The 16900-nt window shown below is 46.2% G+C and overlaps 1 pseudogene; it reads right to left on the reverse strand.

The window, feature by feature from the left end:
- Positions 1-95: 95 nt before the first annotated feature.
- The window catches only part of LOC132506257 (ectonucleotide pyrophosphatase/phosphodiesterase family member 7-like), a 39757-nt pseudogene continuing 22952 nt past the window's right edge, over positions 96-16900 (reverse strand).

Raw genomic sequence — 16900 nt, forward strand, 5'->3', positions numbered from 1 at the left:
CTGGGCTGCGCCGGGAGGCGGCCCGAGGCAACGCGCGGAGCCGGGGTGGGGCTTGGGGCGGGGCCAGGCGCCGCTTGGGTCCTGGGAGGCGGGGCTTAGGTAGGGAGCCGGGGTTCAGCAGGCGGTGCCAGCCGGAGATGCGTGCGGAGGTGGGGTGGGGGTGGGTCGAGGCGTTGCAGGGGTCCTGGGAGGCGGGACTTGGGAAAATTGGAGGCGGGCCCTGAAGGCGGGCTCTGGGGCAGATTTGGGGCCTGGGAGGCGGGACCAGGGTCGGAAGGGGCGTGGCCAGGGTTTCGGTGGGGGCGGAGTCAGGGTTTGGCGCCAGGTTCCGCTGGGCGGGGCGGCGAGAGCTCCCAGTCAGGCCAAGGGCCAGGTAACCATTCTCGCTCTTCCAGAGCCTTCTCGAGGGTCTTTTTTGGCAGGAGCCCTCTGGGCAGACGCGTCGTCCCTTGGGCTTAATCCTAGCCCTCCCCCAACCCCTCTGGGACTGCGCCCTCAAGCTCAGCCTCGGGTGCGGGCGTCTCCTCAGGTCTGTGGGCCGGTGGGCTCAGACTTTCGCAGACTTTTCTCGCCTTGGTAAAAGGCACCGACGCAAAGGTGTTGGTTGGCAAACTGCCGCGTACACGGGGGCAAGGAGAGACCGAAGAAAGCAGCAGGCCCCTCCAGGTTGGTAGGTGGCAGTTTTAATAAGTGAGAGAACTTACGAGGCATGTCGTGGGCACCTCAAGGAGAATAGATCGGTGGGTTGGTGGTCCTAACCAGTCTTAACCAGCTTGAACTAGAGACAGCTGATTCCAAGTTCCTGGAAAACAACTTGGGCAAACATCTTATTGTTTAGGCTACATCTTATTGTTTAGGCTACGTCTTATTGTTTGGGCTTAGAGGACCTGCCAGTCTTTTATAGCAAAAACTAAAGCGAGCTTGAGCGGTGAAGGCAGGCTACAGGTGTGATGGATTTAACAATGATTACCCTCGATTTCATTGACCTCTCAATGACGTCCTGCCTCTCCACACACTCCTGCCAGAATCTTAACAGTTTATAACGAAGCCTTAACGGAGTCCAGTCAGTACACAGTCCAGTATCTCCACAGAACATTGCTCTCTCAAGCCTGCATTTTTTTTTTCTTTCTTTTTGGCCGAGCTGTGCGGCATGCAGGATCTTAGTTCCCCCACCAGGGATTGAACCCAGGGCCCAGCAGTGAAAGAGCCAAGCCCTAACCACTGGACTGCCAGGGAATTCCCTAGGCTGCATCCTTGAAACAGCTTCTGTTGTGGGAACAGGGGGCAGAATGTACCTCTGAGGGCGTGGTGGGGTGAGGAGACCCTGGTTGACTGGGAGCGGCTCGGAGGGTCAACCGGCGGTCACCTTGTTACCCAACAGGTTCGTTTGCCAGAGGCGCAGCAAGCCAAACGCTGAGGCGCCGACGTTTGCAGCAGAGAAAGGGTTTATTCACAAGGTAGCCGCGTGAGGAGACGAGAAAACAAATCTCAAACCTGCTTCCCTGTGGGTGAGGGGCTGGCGTATTTATGGGCTAAAGAAGCCGGGTAGTCTGGGACGTGGAGGGCGTGGGGTAAGGCGATTGTAAATAAGAAAAATGTGAGGTAATGGTCGTTTCACGCAGGTGCAAATGAGCTACAGGCATCTTCATGGGACGCTTGTCCAGAAAATGGTTAGCAGGTTCTGAGGGTGGAGTTTTTGGCCCTCTGACGTCAGAAGGTCAACGAACGGACACTCGTGCATGCCCAGTTGGAGGGTCGGTGGTCCTAACCAGTCTTAACCAGCTTGAACTAGAGACAGCTGATTCCAAGTTCCTGGAAAACAACTTGGGCGAACATCTTACTGTTTAGGCTATATCTTATTGTTTAGGCTACGTCTTATTGTTTAGGCTACGTCTTATTGTTTAGGCTTAGAGGACTTGCCAGTCTTTTATAGCAAAAACTAAAGCGAGCTTGAGCGATAAAGGCAGGCTGCAGGTGTGATGGATTTAACAATGATTACCCTCGATTTCATTGACCTCTCAATGACGTCCTCCAACACAAGGTAGGAGCCCCTGATACCCCAGCCCCAGACCCCAGTTAGGGTCTGTTTCTAACCCATAGAGTCTTTGGTTCACCAAATACTTATTAAGCGCCAACTATGTGCCTGGCACTATCAGGCATTGAGGATGCAACAGTGAGAAGAACCCGAGTGGTTCCTGCTCTCCAGGGGTTCAGGGTCTCGTGCGGGAAGTAGGTATTGAACTAATTATCACACAAACAAATAAAGAAGTACAATGGCAATATGTACCGCGCCGGTGAGCACATGGAACTATGAGGGCTTAGAGTAGTAGCTTTGACTTTGCAGGGAAAGGAATCCGGAAGAAGAGTAAGAGTGGTACAGAGGTGGGGATGGGAAGAAAAGAAAAAATTTACTTTCATTTGACCTTATTATGTCTTGAGTGAAAAGCAGAACAGTGAAAGGCACTGGTGCTGCCTCTGGAGTTTGAACTGTGTTCAAAGTCTAATACATTTACCTTCACAAATCTCTCATAAAACTCCATTTGGAAGTGTCTTGGGAGCTAATTTGTTAAATGTGCTTGCACAAGGTAGATGAGAAGGACAGATGAAATCTTATTACCCCTTTCAGATGAGAAACACTTGAGCCCTGCTTAGCTATGAGAACGAGAGAGGAGAATTAATTCTAATTGAATGCATTTATTCTCTTATATCTGTTCTTCTTCCACCAGAACCACGTGAGCACAGCATCTGACACAAAAATTGTCTTATTCCGTCAACACTTGATTTATAAAGAGGACTGACTGTGGTTATTGCTGTGTTTTTACGCGGAATTAAAGGTTTCTGGGTCTGAGATATTGCATAAATCCTTTGAGTCACAGCGTCCTGGGGTAGAAACACCTGACATATGATATGGTTGCATCTTGTCCTGAAGGAACGATGTCAGAGCTTGGTCAGGCATACTGGTTCACCTGTGCTGTTTTGATCAGCTTTCTGCCTGCAGGAGACAGTGAACACCAAGAGGAATGGGTCAGTTAAACTCATAAATACCACACTTTCTATTAACACACATAATAGCTATTAATTGCCTTTCCTCTGAGGAGCAAAAGGGCATGCACAGTTAACACCAGAGTAAGTGATACTGCATGATGTTATACTAAGATATTAATAAATCTAGGCTGGTCCAGCCTTCCTGATGCCATAGATAGCTAGCAGATTGGGGAAGAACCCTGAGTGGGCCACACCACTGACCTGCACACAGAAGATACCTTTATCTTTGTGTGCGGGCTCTTGGTGTGGGGACAAAGATCATAAGGTAATACATCTCAGATCTGAACTTGGAAGGATCAAGGCACTGAAGGGATTTGTAATGTCCCATGGACCTCACAGGTGTGGTGTGTTCAGGTGTAAGTGAAGATTAGGACTGCTGTTTAACATAAAAAGTGAAAATTCCAGGTGGTGTTGATGTTTCAAGAAGCATTAGGGTATATCCAATTAGTCCTGTCAGTGGCAGAGATGTGTACGTGCACATGTTATAGTAAAGATTCAGCCTCTGGATTTGAGGCTTTTTTTAATGATGATGATAAAAAGCTAATGCATTTTAACTGTATGGAATGGTTGCCTTTTAGAAATTATGCTGTGGGACTGGCCATTCAATCAGTACCTTGAGGTTTTTCCTTTATCCCTCCTATGGCTAATGGTTTCTGTAGAAAAGGACCAACTGATTTCTTTCTAAAATGTTGCTTCAGGGTGTAGAGACCTTTATAGGTCATGTTTCAACTTATAGGAAAATTTTATAGTTCAAATATAAATTATGTTAAATGTGGGCTTTGTAATGGAGTTAAGGTTAAGTAAAGTTCTGACTTTCCTTAGGCTGTTTACAGTGTTCAGGAGGCCCCCTTACTGTTGAGTCAGGGGCTCTCTGAACGTAGAGGAACGGTCAGGATTGGGTGTAATAAGGGTTGCGGGAGGCTCAATCTCCTTATATAACTTTGGAAATGTAGAAAGAGGTGCAACAGGTCCACAGAATGCTTTGGTTGGTGGCAGGACCAGTGTTATGGGTTGAATTGTGTTCCCCCAAAAGGATATGTTGGAAGTCCTGACCCCGGGTACATAGGAGTGTGACCTTATTTGGAAATAAGGTCTCTGCAGGTATTATTAAGATGGGAGGAGGTCATACTGGAATACAGGGGGCCGTAAATCCCATGACTGGTGTCCTTATAAGAGGAGAGAACACCATGTGAAGACAGAGACACAGGGAGAAGTTGGCCGTGTGACGGTGGAGGCAGAGATTGTGTCTACAAGCCAAGGAATGCTGAGGATCGCTGGCAACCAGCAGAAGCTAGGAGAAGCAAGGAAGGATTCTCCGCTACAGATTTCAGAGGGATCATGTGGATACCTTGATCTCAGACTTCTATCCTCCAGTTCTGTGAAACAACAAATTTCTGTTGTTATAAGCCACCCAGTGTGTGGTATTTTGTTACAGCAGCCCTGGGAAGCGCATGCGACCGGAACATAATTTTTGGGGCCCAGTGCAAAATGAAAATGGGGCCCTTGTTAAAAAAAATCAAGATTTTTGAGATCAGACCAAGCTGGGGGCTGTTCTGAGTCCTGGGCCCTGTATGACTGTCCAGGATGCAAGCCCACGAGGATATCCCTGGTTACTGTGTTGTCAAAGTGCTGGACCCCTAGGCACTCAGGAAGTGGTTGAAATGGATTATTACTATGTGCACTGATCAACCACAGAAAACCCACAGAGACTACTCACTTTTTTCCCAACCAAAGGCCGTGAATGTCACACCAGCAACAAACAGAACCACAAGAACTCCTGCGACAATCCCGAGACCGATAGCTGTATTTTGGAGAGCAGATGCCCTCTGCATGTCCGCTCCTGTTAATAAAAAATCAGATGGTTTTAAATGATCTGATTAAGAGGCTGCTCCTGGGTCCCTGGGAAGTTTCCCAGTGAGGTGCTAGTGAATATTAATTATGGAAACAAAATGTACATTTAACCCAAGGAAGTGCTCACTGTAGAGAAATCTCTTAGGGCAAGTCGTTGAAAGACGATTTACTAAACAACCTATTCGCCAAATGACCCATTTGCCTAGTGACCACTTTGCCAAAAGCCAATTCGCTGAAAATCAGTTGGTGGGATGTCCTGCTTATCAGTAACTGGTGGTCAAACACACCTTACCTCAGGCTCCCAGGACTATGGGACAGGCGGTAGGGGCCAAAGAGTTGTAGCAAAACTCTAAAACTTAAAAAAAAAATTCTCGATAACTTAGAGAATTGCCATCCATTCACTTAGTTTTCTGCAAAACAGCCTGCTTCCAGTAAATTCACAAGAAGATTGTGGGCAGTGGCTTCGAAGAAAGGAAAAGGGTGCAGGAAGCTGTTCTTTGTACTCCATTTCAATTAAGTGTGGTTGCTCTAAGCATCTGATAAATCATCGGCAGTGTTCTAAGTCTCTCCCCGCAAAAGAAAAGCTGGCCAGTGTTTGTAAACAAATGAATTCCCAGAGATGCTTCCTTTCTTCCTTTATATCACCCAGATTTAGGATTTTGAAGTCTTCAGAATTCACAACCTCATTTACAGGAACCCCTGCCCCTCTTTTTAGCCATGAGTAGAGTGCTAAGGCTTTGTTCTTCCCCTGTGAGCAGCTTTCTTTCCTCCAGGCACCCGCATGCACAGAGTTGCTGAAGGAAGGCTGCTATTCAGAATCTACTAGGGGTATCTGGGCGCAGACTATGCATGCTTGCTGAGGCTCAGAAGGATTATCGCCTGACTTCCTCTATGGAGAGCCTTCCTTCTTGCCCCACAGGCACTATATAAAATGTCACCAACACAGCAAGGGATTTCCTACTTCTTCTGCTACCTGTTCAGAGCTGCTGATGATAATCTTGTGCTGGGGGCACTGAAGCTGCCAGGAAACAGGATTATTCTGCTTGACTTTTCCCGCATTCAGGAAACCCCCTTTTGAATCTTTTCTGTCTCAGGACACACTACCAATCTCTTAGTGGTGGCTTTTTTATCACACCTGGCTGCTGGTCATAAGCGTCTATAAGCATTTCCTGGGTGACTGCCAGGGAGCCATTGTGGGGCACAGGGGTAACCCCCAGGAGCTTCCACATGAGGGGGTAGATGTGGATGCTGTCAAAAGGCTCAGCCAGGTGATTCTTCTTGAGATCTGGCCCAAAAGCTCTGAATATGATCTTCATGTCCATGTAGACATTATCAAAGCCATGATCTCCTTTGTTGAAATATAATTTGCTAAAAAATAATAACAAAAGAGCCATTTTAGATTCCAGTCCTCTGAAAGAAAACTGCCCTTTAGTTAATGTCATGCTTGTTGGATCCAGGAAGTCTTTGAAAACTTAAATGGTAAGGAAGGACACTGCTGTCTGCAGTGGCAGAGAGAGGAAGGAATGGAAGATCTTTAAGGAAGAGAATAAAGAAAAACATACCCACTAGAAACAGCATTAAGATAGTAATACTGACAGTTACAATAGGCTTAAACATAGAGGGCTTACTGTGTACTGTGAATTGTTCTGAATGCTTTCTAAAGTGAGGGCACTATCATTATCATCCCCATTTTACAGCTGAGGAAACTGCCCTGAGTCATGTAGTAGCCAGTGTTGGAGCAGGTATCTGAACCCAGACTGGTTCTAGAGCCAGGTATGTTTCTTAAGGCACAGAAGTGCATCTATCTATCTATATCATTTTGGAGTCTGGGAGAGGATTAGAGAGGAGGGAGTAAGGACTGTAGGTAATTGTTTAATGAATGCTGGGTAGGTTTTTGTCTGTCCTCCTTTTCAAATGACTAGGTAACATCAGTCACAGCACAGCACTGTTTATATTTTCTTAGGACCAACATATATTCTGGCATGTAAGACATGTGATGCTCTGTATATTGAAAAGTTGGTCTCCTAGTTGGCTTGTTCAGTATAGAAAGCTCTTGTCTGTTCAGCTTAGGCTCCCTCACCTGTCTAAAGAAACTGGTCCAACGGCCTTTGAGGCCATGGAGCAGCCTGTTAAGAACTGTTAAGTGCCCCCCAGTGATGGCCTCATGTGCTTTGCAAGCTCCTCAGTCCTGAAGTGAGAAGAGTCACGCCCATCAAGGCAGGCAGGTGGGTGGGAATCTGAGAAGTGGATTCAACGAGGGCACTGAGGCCCAAAGGATTTTCTGTCTAATGGTCAGTTTTCTGGAAGATTAAACTGATCACAGCATCCTGTCTCTCAGACTATCTAGTTGGTCACTCTGGGAATATGACTGTTTGATTAAATGTCTTAACATCCCTCTCAACCTGTTACATCATGAACCAGGTTTAAAAAGAGGCCAGTGACTATGGAATCTGTTCTTGGCAAGGCCTTATTAGCTTCAGGCCACTTGAAGGATTACAAAATACCAATAAAGTGTTGCATTTTACTGTGAATGTTTCCACTAACAATAAACAATAAGCTTATGAGTTTTCCCATATGTGTTATTCTCTGGACTTGTAGCAAGCTGAGTATACAGATTGTAAACATAATGTTTGACTCCTGTTCATAGCCTTAGACAAGGATTCTTCAAGCTGTACCTGGGATGGTCTTCTGTCACGTGATGTTTTGAACACCTAAACTTTGTTCTGCCATGAATTATTGGTTAGTAGTTAAAAAAAAAAAAAGACCTCACTTATGTCTCACAATTAGCATTGATTTTGGTACTTTCTTCTTCAGGCTTCCTTATTTTTTTCATAATGGCTTTGTTGAGATATAATTCATAAACAATGCAATATACCCATTTAAAGTATACAATTCAGTGATGTCTGGTGTATTCACAGAGTTGTGAAACTATCATCACAACCAATTTTAGAACACTTACATCCCCCCAAAAAGAAAGCCTGTACCCTTCAGCCATTACTCCCCATTCCCTCCAACTTCCCCTGGCCCTAGACAAACACCAGTCTATGCCCTGTGTCTATAGATTTGTGTATTCTGGACATTTCATTTAAATGGAATCATACAATATGTGGTCTTTTGCATCTGACTTCTTTCACTGAGCATAATGTTCTCAAGGTTCATTCAAATTATAATATGTATTGTACTTCGTTTCCTTTTAATCGTTACATGATATTCCACTGTATGGATAGACCCTAATTTGTTTACACATTCATTAGTTGATGGGCATTTGGGTTGTTTCCACCTATTGTTTATTACGAATAATGCTGCTGTGGGCATCTGTGTATAAATTTTTAAGTGAACAGGATTGCGTATTTCTGGATATATGCAAATGGGAACCAGAAGGTGTTTTTTTGGGTCAATCTCTTGGTGATTTGTGCATAATGATCAAACACATAGGCTTGGGTTCAGACATCAGCCTTACAATTCTAATTCCAAATCACTTCTCTCTAGCTTTAGTTTCTTCCTCGTTAAAATGGGGAGATAAGAATACCTATCTTTAGGGTTGTTGGGAAGACAAAAATGAAATAACTCGTTAAATTTTTAACATAGCTCTGGACACTTAACCTTGGTCAGGGATGTGTGTCATTATCATTGCATAATGGTAACGTGGGACAGGATGGGTTGTCTGGGATGTGGGGTGGGGGGTGGGGAACACTTGGAAAACAGTGGGTTGCAACTCATCATGCATGCACTTATGTTTTAATTTTTTTCAGAACGGTCCTTCCCTAGTGACTGCCTTCCAAATTCAAGATGGAATTTATTCATTTTAGAATCTACTCACCCCATTGATGTTATAACCAGAGTCAGCATACATCACGATTGGCAAGACCCACTCGTGTTTGGCAAAATGGAAGCGTTCTGGAAATTCCTCCCTCGTGTAGACATTGAAGTGAAGGTGTGCATTTTTCAGCGCTTGGTAAACGGCTTCCTCTTGCCCTGGTTTGGGCAGGAGCATCCCAAAGCTGCCATAGTCCACAATATCAAACTTGACCAAGTCCCTGAAGCTGATGTAGTTGGTCAGGAGGATCTCAGTGACTTTGGGCTTCTTTTTCACAGTGGTCATGCCGTGGTCAGATGTGATGATGACGTTGAGGTGCTCAGTCAAGCTGTGCCTCTCAATGGCTTCCAACAGGTACCCGATGGTTCTGTCGATTTGCTGAGTCATCACCCTCCTGTTCTCTGTCTCGGGCCCAAAGCGGTGTCCCACATTATCCGGCTCTCTGTAGTACAGAGTCACGAAGTCAAAGTCTTCCTTACTGAACCAGTTCATGACGGTATCCGTGTTCTCCCTCCACTCCGTCTCGTTGCTGTCTGGGTCGGTGTACGGCTCCACCAGGGACCGCTGGACGGCCTCCCCTTTGTACTTGGCGCCTCCCCCGGGATAGTGGAATGACGCTGTTTTCCTCCCCTGCAAGTGCAAGAAGAAAAGTCTATCAGGGACATTTCTCCTATCTTTCTCATAATGTGCAAAGTCCAACGTGTCAGCATCCCTGCCCCAGTCCAAAGGTATGGAAAACATGTGGCTTCAGAGTCGGACAGGATTGGGCTTCGTTCCTGGCATCACCAGGATCTCGTGGAATCTAAAACACCGTTAACTGTGAGAACTGCCGTTATGTTATGTGCTCCTATGAAGAAAAATGCTGCCTATGAAACCACAGCACTCCAGTGACTGGCATATGCGTTCCAATTTGGGACTGCAAAATGAAAAAAACAGTTCCTTAGAATGGAAGAAAAATGGCACTTTCTAAGTTGGTAATGGTGAGTGAGTTTAATCTCTTAGTGCTTCAGTGTTCCTACCTGTAAAATGCCAAAAAATTGATGGGATTTTTGTGAGGGTTAATCCAGGTAACTTTAAGATAAAGTATTGGGCACTGTGTTTTGGCCATAGTAGGCACTCTTTTCTTTGCTTCTAGACCTAAGAAGCCACCACAAGCCTTCCCCGGTGTGTGCAGTGGACAGCTATTATGATTCCTGCCCAGCACCCCCTCCCCTGTCTGCTGGTTTGGAGCATCTGACATCCCCTGGTAGCTCTCCTCCCTACTCTTGCTCCACGCAAGATGTGTTGGGTCCACATCAGGCTCCAGAGGTGGGATGTGGCTCTGGCCTGGCCAGTCAGAGGACGCTGCATCCCCTGGCCATAGCAATTGGTTCAGCCTTGGGCCCAGGTCCCAGTCAGAGCCAATGAGATAAGATCTGTGGATTTCCTCTGGGGCTGTTGGAGAGGGGAGAATCTGCCTAACTGGTTCCTATGTATAATGTTTATAAAATTTGGGGGTGTTTGTGTGAAGGGGAGACTGTCATCTTGTTCCCTGTGCAGATGTCTGTTCAGCCACTGGGCTTGACGCCCAACCCAGAGGCAGACAATAGGGCAGTTAAAGGTGTGCTCGATGCTGGATTGCCTGGGTTTATCTTTTCTCTCCCACTTGGATGCATGTCACTCAGATGCTCTCCACCTCTGTTTCCTCATCTGTAAAGCGGGGATGTTAATGCTACCTCGTATGGTGGTTGTGAGGACTAAATGCATGTGGAGCATGTTAGTTAGTGTTCAATGAGCTCAGCTTTTAGTTTCCTGGAGAGGAACAAAGAGCAATGGGCCAGACCGCATGGTCAGATGAAGAGGCGGCAATGATTATCTCCTCCAGTTTCTGTCTCCTGAGGGGTCCTGAAGGTGGATCTGAAATGTGCCTGTAGACCCCAAGGTTGGAATCTGCAGAAGGAAGATGAGATTGGAGCCTCCAGTCATGGCAGAAATGGCTGCAGCATGGGGCATGGGATTCCTTACGTCAGAGGAATGGGGTGGGTCAGCCATGAAATGCAGCTGAGTCTTATAAGGCCTGGGCAGGTCCTGGGGTTGCTGCTTGACCCTGAAGCCCTTGTCACTGGGGCCCAGTGACCTTCACCTTCTATGTCAGGCCATGGGCAACTACACAGGGCAGTAGATTATAGCCAACAGGAAGAGGGCCCTGGCCTACCACCAAGCCATCATGGGAGGAGCTGCCGTCTCTTCCCTCTCCTTGTCACCAGTGGGTAAACCAGGGAAAGAGGTGTGGGGGGCCTGAGAGGAGTAGACCATACTCCTTCCACCCCAGGCTGCTGGGGCCACCAGAGGGTTTACGGTGAGGGTAGGGAGCATGCGGGGGAGCAGAGCTTTGACTTGGTTACAAGGTGAAGGATTTACTCTGAGCCAAACTGAGTCTTCAGGCCAAAAATGAGGCTGTGTTAACAACACAAGTGATTTCAAAGTCATGAAAATATTAAATGATTTGCTCCTCAGCAGAAAGCTAGATTTTGACAAAGCTTGGTAAAATTGTTAGGAAAATAATTTTATGTACACTCACCAATGAGTTAACAATAAGATGGACCCATCTCACTAAATAGTTTCTGTTGTAAAGCAGCTCCTCAACCAGGACTGGGCACATAGTATGAGCTTGATAGATTTCTGGTTCCATGAAAGACTGACCTGCTTATTTGGGGAGCAAGTATTTTCCTTCATCTTGGCTATTAACTTGAGGGCTGTTCTGGGACACGTCTTTTATCACCCAAGATTTGGATGTTATGAAAAACACTGTAAAGTTCATTGGCTTTAAAAGAACGAAGAGAGGGTGCTGGTGTAATGGTGTCAATTTGGTATGGAGAACAAATTACAGGGAAGAATTGTGGGATAGTGGCACCTGGGTTGTGGCTATCTGGTCTACAAATGGGCAGAAAAGTATAACTAAGCATAATGCCAAAACTTCCCATGTACCATTTGAGAGAGAGAAGCAGGAAACAAATTTGGAAGTTGTACGGGATGCTGTTGGTACCCCACCAAGATCCCCTTACTGGGCCTGCACCCACACATATTTCTGTGAGGGTGGCTACTAATGTTTCTCAGTTCCCCCATGTTCTGGAAAATTCCCTTGCCAAGTGGCCAAGTCCTGCCTCACCTGGGCAGGTATCCTATACTGCTCCTCTATCCCCAGCAGCTCATGGCCAGTGATTGACTTCAGGACGTAAAGCCAGCTCCCTGGCTTCAGGGTGGGATGACTTGGGGGTGCAATTCATGTTCCAGTGCTCCCCGTGAGATCAGGCTGAAGCTGGTCTCCAGCTGAGGCCACGTCTCACTTAGGTCCTCCTCCTGCCCTGTCAGTTTTCCTCACTCCCATCTCCTGAGAACTCTCCCTCAATACATTATGAGCACCACATCCCTGCCTCAGGCTCTGCTTTTAGGAAGCTTGACTTAAGACAGAAGTCTTAATACTAAGTACTTTGCGAGGTTCCAGAAGCTCTGCTATCCATAGCTGTAGGTGAAATATTGTCCTCTCTGCCCTCCAGCATTCATTTCCTATTTTGAGATCCAGTTTTATTTTCTCTAAAGCACTTTCCCCAACCTGAAATTACCTTAATTTGCTTACTTTTTTACTATCTAGTTCTCTCCTCTAGAATGTGAGCTCTGGGAAATCAGGGGCTGTGCTGATCTTGTTGAACGTACTTTTCCTGGGACCTAGAACAGGCCTGGCTCAGAGTAAGTGCTGACTGCTGATTAAATGTGGGTTGAATGAATGCATGAATCATGTCTCCTTTTAGGGGTGGAAAACCCATCCTATTCTCACTCTTGATTAACTTACGGAAATAGTTACAGAAATGCTTTTGCTTTTGGGTTCTAGCATCTTATTTGTAACCTCTACAGGTAACACATTTTCCTTTCTGATAGTAGAATTTCTATGGTTGTTTTAACTTGCAAATCCTCTAATATTTATTGAATTTCTGATTGGCATTAGACATAATTCTCAGTTTTTAACGATGGTACTTTAACATCCGTGTAAACTGACTTTGCTGTCAAGTATGGAATTGACTGGAAGGATGAAGCTTCTAACGTTTTGTAGAACATAGTTTGACTATTTTATTATTTAGAATAAGCTGACATTGACATTGTGAGGGTCTTAGACAGCCCTGCATATCCAGCATGTTAAATCTCAGATGTTCCCAACTTGAAATTGTTTTCTTGTGCTGTGTTCTCAACACATATTGTTTCTTTCTTTCTTTTTTTTTTTTTTGTGGTACGCGGGCCTCTCACTGTTGTGGCCTCTCCCGTTGTGGAGCACAGGCTCCGGACACGCAGGCTCAGCGGCCATGGCTCACGGGCCCAGCCGCTCCGTGGCATGTGGGATCTTCCCTGACCGGGACACGAACCCGTGTACCCTGCATCGGCAGGTGGACTCTCAACCACTTGCGCCACCAGGGAAGCCCTCTTTTTTTTTTTTTTTAATTTATTTATTTGGCTGCGTTGAGTCTCCGCTGCTGCACGTGGGCTTTCTCTAGTTGCAGCGAGCGGGGGCTACTCTTCGCTGAGGTGTGCGGGCTTCTCATTGTGGTGGCTTCTCTTGTTGCGGGGCATGGGCTCTAGGCACGTGGGCTTCAGTAGTTGTGGCATATGCGCTCAGTAATTGTGGCTCATGGGCTCTAGAGCACAGGCTCAGTAGTTGTGGCGCACGGACCCAGTTGTTCCGTGGCATGTGGGATCCTCCTGGACCAGGGACTGAACCAGTGTGCCCTGCATTGGCAGGTGGATTCTTAACCACTGCGCCACCAGGGAAGTCCCTCAAAACATACTCTTTCTTTAAAGGTATCCCAAGCTGTAGTCTTAGGAAACTGTGATTTTTCTCACTTGGTCCCATAGGAATTTGAGGATTTATGCTGCTTTGTGAAATGAGCTTCAGAGAGAAATGTGTGTGTGAGCATGTGTACACACAGACACAGACACACACACACACACAATTGACTCTGTTTATTTGGGACCTATGATAAGCAAAAGTGCTATTTTCTACAGATTGTTTCTACTTCTGAGAAACAATCTCAGCACTTAATTGGATGCAAAAGAGTGGGTATTTACTATTCTACCCTTTAATTAGCATAATCAGTGTTTCCAGTAGCAATAGCAGTTGGAAAATCGCTAGTTTTACTGGGTGCATTATCCTTCCTTAGTGTAGTGTTGCATCAGTGTGGCTATTACTCTTAAGTTGCTTCTTTAAAACAGAGTTGGTACTTCTTATGGCAAAGCCTGACTGTTGGGTTTTGTACAGAATCTACCAAAACTCTTCAGAACCAATCGTTAAGGAAAGAGTTTTAGTTTGTTTTTTTCTGTCTTGTTTCCTTTTTTAGGGGACTGAATTAATGTCAAAAAGCGCATGGGTTTTAGGAAGGCCTGTGAAGTGTTCATCACAGTTGTGCTTTGGTGGAGAGTATATTTAGTGGTTTAGGGAAAGGAGTTAGTTACTTGTTCTAGGGAATGGCTGAGAGGAAAGAGATGGACTCCATGTTTTTGAAATTCAGAAGTGGAGGTTGGTTCTGAGTGTTTTCATTGCTTTTCTGTATTCTGGAGGCGTCACTGAACAGAAGGAAGCTAGATGGCCAAGATTCTGTGTTTTCTCCCCCTCCCACACATTTTCGGAGGTCGGATTATTATTCTCAGAATCTTTATGATGTGTGATAGACACGGATTGAGCCAATACTGGGATGCATTATGTTTCTATTAATACTTTTCTAAGCAGAAGCTGACGGCACCCTCTTTCTCACACCTCTTCCAAGTTTGGAAGCTATTGTCTGGAGACCTGGCTGACACTGAGAACCGTAGCTGCCCTCCCCACCCTCTCTCCAAATCCCCTCCTGGTGGTAGCCTACCATGGTCCGGTCTTGGAAGACATGAGAATCTCACCCATATCATCCCTCTGCCATTTCACATCTTAATATGATCTGTGGCTCTTCCATAGAGAGGAGAAACATGCTCCTAGGTTTTTATGGTTTTCCTGGGTCTCACAGTCATGGCTGTCTGCCTTTTTCTGAGAATTAGGGCTTACTGAACTTGGTGAAACACCTCAGCCGTTGATCAGGTTCAGTTATCCCAGGAGCTCATTTAAAATCCCAGCCTGCTCTCATTGGAGCCTCTCTGTTCATAGCCTGACCATTGGGGAAGTCCTGATGGAGTGGATACACTCGTGGACCATGGATGGTGGAGACAAAAGTGGTTGGGAATCCCATCTCCTAGGCATCATCTGCCAAGGGACACCGATTCTCATGAATCATGATGGACTCTGGCAGTATTAATGTCACTGACGGAAAACATTTTAGTCCTATTAAAGGTTAACGCATCAGTCTCCACAAAGCCTGCCTGGAAGAGACTCAGAAGAAGGAAGGAATTTTCCAATGATGGGTACAGGGCAGGCCACCCTCCTGCAGCCCTGCCCGACAATGCAGATGTGTCCCTGAATGGCATTTGGCATTTGTCCCCCTGTTTCTGGGGTGGGAGGGGTTGACCTGGGGCCACAGGTTTGCTCTGATTACAGGAGCTTTTGCACCACCTCCTCAGGGAGCTGGCTGATGGCCCTGTCCTGGGCAGGAGCTGCTAACGGCAGAACGCGATGAACCAACTTGACATTCGCTTGCCAAACAAGTGGTGTGTTGTCAGTTGCCTGGCCCTGCACCAGACCCTCTTTTTGCACAACTGCTTATGAATTCAGCAAAGAAGAAAAGCACTCTGATTATGAATTGAGCAGGAGGAAACAAAGCCCTGCAAATAAATGACAAGGAGACAAGAACCATGTATAAGAAAACACCAGGAAGGGAGAATGCCACCAGAAGCCTCATGCCAGTGAACAAATTCCTTAGCAAGAGAGGCCCTGGGTTTTGAATAGTGAATTAAGGAAGACTATCCAGACCTTCTTAGCAGCTAGGCAGATACAAGATTCACTCCGAAATCCATGACTAAATGCTTTCGCCACTGAAGAAATATTATGTCATGGTTAAGAGTTAAGAGTTGCTGAACCCAGAGTGAGTTCAAATCCTGGCTCTGCCTCTCACTAACTTTGTGACTGTGAGAAGTTGTGGTATCACCTGGTGCCTCAGTTCACTCATTTGTTAAAGGGGCATAACCTTAGCACCCACCTCAGGGTTGTGATAAATTAATATACGTAAAGCACTTAAATCAGGGCCTGGTGCATAGTGAGTGTTATGGTTGTTATTTTTCTTGTATGGACAGTTTATTTGCATGGTCTATGCCTCAAAGTTTAAAAATGTTGGGGCTTCCCTGGTGGCGCAGTGGTTGAGAGTCCGCCTGCCGATGCAGGGGACACAGGTTCGTGCCCTGGTCTGGGAGGACCCCACATGCCGCAGAGCAGCTGGGCCCGTGAGCCATGGCCACTGAGCCTGCGCATCCGGAACCTGTGCTCCGCAATGGGAGAGGCCGCAACAGTGAGAAGCCTGTGTACCACAAAAAAAAAAAAAAAAAAAAAAAAAAAAATGTGACACAAGAGGAAGGACTCTAGAGCCCAACACTTAATGAACCTGAGGTAGAGTAGGGTCATTGACAGCCCCCTGTGATTCTTCTAGAGCTGTGTTGTCCAATATGGTAGCCCCTCGCCTGTGTAGTATTTAGATTTAAATTGAAATTAATTAAAATGAAATACAATTAAACATTCAGTTTCTCAGTCTTACCAGTCACATTTCAAGGGCTCAGTTACCACCTGTGGCTTGTGGCTTCCACATTGGACCATGCAGAATAGAACATGTCCATTATCACAGAATGTTCCATTGGATAGTTCTGGCCTACAGCTGTAGTGACCTGTAGCTGAAGTCCTGCTAAAATGGTTCGGCTTCCATTCATAAGAATGATCATTTCAAGCAGTTAGTGCCAAACAACTTACATGCGTTATCACAGTTAATCCTTCCAACAAGCCTATGAAGCAGGGATTCTGGCCATCCTCATTCTATGGGTGGGGCAAATCAAGCACAGAGTGGAGGTCATTGCTGAAGGTCACATAGCTGGAGAAGGGTGGAGCTGGTTGGACCCTGCTCTGGGAGTATAAGTCCACAGACGGTTCTGAGCTGCTGCAATTATACCCCCTTGCAATGTAATGTGCACGGCATGGGCTGGGAGCACAGAGATGAAGTGTCAGGACCTGAGGAAGCTTTGGAGCTAAGGCTGGTGTCT

Source organism: Lagenorhynchus albirostris, chromosome 15 (assembly GCF_949774975.1).
Source record: "Lagenorhynchus albirostris chromosome 15, mLagAlb1.1, whole genome shotgun sequence".
Lineage (NCBI taxonomy): Eukaryota > Metazoa > Chordata > Mammalia > Artiodactyla > Delphinidae > Lagenorhynchus > Lagenorhynchus albirostris.